The sequence below is a fragment of the Silene latifolia genome, chromosome 4 (assembly GCF_048544455.1).
Source record: "Silene latifolia isolate original U9 population chromosome 4, ASM4854445v1, whole genome shotgun sequence".
NCBI lineage: Eukaryota > Viridiplantae > Streptophyta > Magnoliopsida > Caryophyllales > Caryophyllaceae > Silene > Silene latifolia.
In genome coordinates, this window is record NC_133529.1 from 84,248,811 (window position 1) to 84,252,976 (window position 4,166).

The 4,166-nt window shown below is 43.3% G+C and overlaps 1 non-coding gene across 1 annotated transcript; it reads left to right on the forward strand.

Annotated features, from left to right (window-relative positions):
- Nucleotides 1-265: 265 nt before the first annotated feature.
- On the forward strand, nucleotides 266-372 carry LOC141654250 (small nucleolar RNA R71). Its single transcript, XR_012547812.1, has one exon. It is a non-coding gene; the product is annotated as a small nucleolar RNA R71 (small nucleolar RNA).
- Nucleotides 373-4,166: the final 3,794 nt, after the last annotated feature.

The window sequence follows — 4,166 nt, forward strand, 5'->3', positions numbered from 1 at the left end:
AGCTTGTTCAAACTTCAAGTTGATAGTGTCAATGTGAGCACTAAGTTGAGCACCCAATTGAGTAACGGTGTCCACTTCATACTTTCCTCTAGTAGCCTTGCGAGGCCTACTATATTGCGAATTATGGACCGCCATTTCCTCAATCTTGTTCCATGTTTGATTGTCATCAACTTCGGTGAACATTCCATTTGATCCCATATTGAGAATGTTCCTTGAATCTTCATATAAACCATTCCAAAATTGTTGCACTAAAAACCATTCGCTAAGTCCATGGTGAGGACATGAGCGACAAATACCTTTGAACCGCTCCCAAGCTTCATACAAAGATTCTTCATCCCTTTGCTTAAAACCCGTAATTTGAGCTCTTAGCATATTAGTCTTTTCCGGTGGGTAGAATTTTTTGTAGAAAGCGAGAGCTAACTTCTTCCAAGAATCTATTCCAAGGGTGGCCTTATCAAGGCCCTTCAACCATTGCTTTGCGGTGCCGATTAACGAAAAAGGAAATAAGACCCATCTAATTTGGTCTTGAGTCATGCCCGTTTGAGAGATAGCTTCACAATAATCACAAAATGTTTCCATATGAGAATGAGGGTCCTCACTTGGCATGCCCCCGAATTGGCTCCTCTCAACTAGTTGGATGAAGGCGGACTTGGCAATAAAGTTTCCGGTAAGATGTTGTGGGGTAGGAGTACCGTTTGGTAGATCCTCCTCGGTGGGTATAGAGTGTGACGAGAATTTAGGCATTGTAGGTGGATTTTGTGTGGTATTGTTTAATGGGTTATCTTCTCCTTCTATTGCGAAAGGATTGACAAACTCACTTGTGGGTTGGACAACTTCACCAACACCTCCCAAATTCCTCCTAACAAGTCTCCTATTATTCGTCAAGGTTCTTTCGATTTCACGGTCAAAAGGTAACAAATCTCTTTGTAACCTTCTAGACATGCAAAATATCAAACAACTAGAAAACAATTAGAACAAACCTTGAGGAGTTTTACTTTCCCAAGGTGAAAAAGACACAACTAAAAACAATAAAAGAAATCTTAAATCAATTAAACACCGTCCCAAGAACGGCGCCATTTTTGATCGGAGCCATTTAGTTCACAAATTAAGCAATTGTGGTCGTTGGTCAATGGTCGATACAAAACACAATTTATACTTCACAAACAACTCTACAAATTAGTAAAGAGGCAAGTAAAGGTCGGATCCCAAGGGACGGGTATTGAAAACGAAGATTTCTATTGCTACTAGCGGTGTCAAGGGGTGTCACAAGTTGGGTTGATGTAGAAGGTTACTAAACTAAAATAGCAATTAAAATAAACTAACAAGGTAAATAGAATAAGGGTGTAAACAATTGATTAAAAGCACTAGGGTGTCATGGGTTCATAGGGGATTCATGGGATATGATCATACAAACATGTTCTCAAATTATAAGCAAGCAATTATTGTTGTGATGGATTGAGTTGGGTTATATCTTACAATCCTAGGAAAGTTTGGGTCCCGGAGCCGAATCTCTTGGATTGTACAACACCTACAAGTCGACTTAATCTTCCCTACTTAACACATGCATGGTCTAACAAGACTCGAGTTGGGTTATATCTTACAAGTCAAGTTGAAGAGATAGTAGATGATAATAAATGCAAGGATTCATAGGCTTAGCATTTCATCAAACATAACATGTGCATGTATTAAGATCAAAACAAGCAAGCAAATAAGATATGAAAGCATATTGATTTAAGCATGAATCATCCCCATGTTGGTTTCCCCTAATCACCCATTAAACCCTAGCTAAGAGACTACTCACTCATTATCATATTGATCATGCTAGAAAGGTTGTCAATCATACTAACATAATGAAACATGATGAATAAATGAAAGTAATTAGCAATAATTAAAAAGGGATTAAGAGATTATACCTACTAATGATTCCAATAATAAAGCAAGAATAATAGAAGTACTTGAATCCTAGATTGAGAGGTTGTCAATCTCCCAATAATAACCCAAATAATCTTCAATTACCCAAAATAAAGTAAGAACAAGAGAGAGATTAAGGAACTAAAACTTGGATTAAAACTTGATTAATACTTGATTACAATATTGAAGAGAGATTTGATTGATATTAACTACTCTAATTATTTATTAGAAGAACATGCTCCTCTAATTAGACTAATGGGGTATTTATAGTGAAAATTAGGGAGGATGCATTAGGGTTAACTAAGGGCTAAACTAGTAATTACACTTTTTAAGTTGAGCAAGGAGACTCCGGTATTCAATGAGAGAAGGGCGTCTCCATTTTGTAACTTGAAGGACGAAACCATCTTTGTCTTTGTGATCCGAGCGGATGGAGGTCGAGACGGACGGATGGGGCATGGACGATCCGAGCGGATCAAGGCGTAAGACGCTCGGATCTGGGCTGGGGGATCCGAGCGGATCCGGGTAAGGACGCTCGGATTGAGCCGGGCGGACGGACGGATCGTGGATGATCCGTTCGGATTCTTCTACAGCGTCATTCCTTCTTCTTTTCTTCCCTTTTCTTCATAGAATCCTTGGGGATTTCCTTGGGGACTCAAGGATCCTTTCTCAACAATGATCTTCTACTTAGCTATGTACAAAGGCCTTCTAGTCTTGTCTCTCCTTGATGCTTGGTCATTGAATATGATCCATTTAGCCTTGTTTTGCCATGAAAATGCAAGATTCTTACTCCTTTCCTACCAAGGGATCAAAATCTCAAAGAATATGCAAAACAAAGAACTAAAGATAAGAAATGACCCAAATAAGCACTAAAAAGCATAGAAACAATGGTAATTCGGGGGCTAAATATGCGCCAATTATGGTCGCATCAGTGGGCTGAGTCTTGGGACAGCAGGCACCTACTTTGGGCCGCAGAGGGTCACCTGTCCTACAGGACGGTGAAGAGCTTGGTAAATCGAATTCATCACTCTTCATTCGTCTTCTTTCATTTCTTTTTGTTATTCCTATTCTTCTTCATTCAAGCTAAAGATAGCTTTTGTTTCGAATCCAAATAGGAGGCCAGGAACATTAGATCATTCTCGGGCTACACGACGGTGATGGGGTGCTACGAGAGGCTGTCGGCTGAGGAGCGTGCCATCATCGAGCGGGGAGCGTTCGGTGCTTTGGTGCAGGCTTTGAGGGATATCACGAGGAGGAAGCTTCGGGCTAACCTCAGCCTGGTCCGAGCTTTCTTGGACCGGTTTTGGGACACGACCTCCACATTTCACATGCTATTTGGTGAGGTGGAGGTCAAGTTGGAGGATTACGGCATGATTTCTGGTTTGCCGTGTGGGACTGAGGTGGTGGAGTGGCCGGAGATAGCCATGAGAGTAGACTCGGCTGAGGCTAGGAGATTGATCGGCTGGAACTTGATGCCGAAGGCTGCTGCGGTACCCGGGTTGGTGCCTAGTTCTTACGTCCGGGACTATTTTCCGGGGAAGACCCTGACGTCGATGGTGATCGAGGGGAGGGAGACGGCTCCTCCTCCCTGTACTGCAGAGCAGATAGTCCGCTTGTGGCTCTGGTGGTTCCTGTCTTCGATCTACCTCGGAGACAAGGGAGAGAGGCTATCGACGAAGCTCCTTCCCTTTCTTTCTGACCTGAGCGGCCTAGGCCGTTGGGACTGGGTCACTGCTGGTTTTGCGGTCCTCATTCGCTTTATGAGGGCCATGGTTCATCAGGAGTTGATGGAGAAGGGTACTTCTCCTGCCGCTGTCGGCCCTGGACTGTTGTTGGAGGTATGAACCTTCACTTCATTTCATGAAAGATCGTTTCCTTTTCTTATTGAATCACAAAAGATCGTTATTGATTATCTTGTTTTACAGGCGTGGGTGTACTCCTACTTTCCGGGCCTCGTGTCCAAGAGGACGGAGCCAGTGGAGAGGGCATATCCCGTTGTGAGGGATTGGGTGATGTGCCGTACGAGGAGCCGTCGTTCTCTTCACGACGTCTGTCGACGGGAGGTGAACGCTCTTCAGTTGGACGGTGTGAGTATTTCACCTTGCTTTGTTTGTCTTTCTTCTTTACTTTTTAGAACTAATCATAAGAATGACCCTTCGTTTGATTTTCCTAGTGGGTGCCCAGGCCTTGGGTGGACTACGCTTGCGCTCCTCCCTTTGTGGCCGAGCTCCTTCGACCTAGGAGCTCAAGCTGGTTGC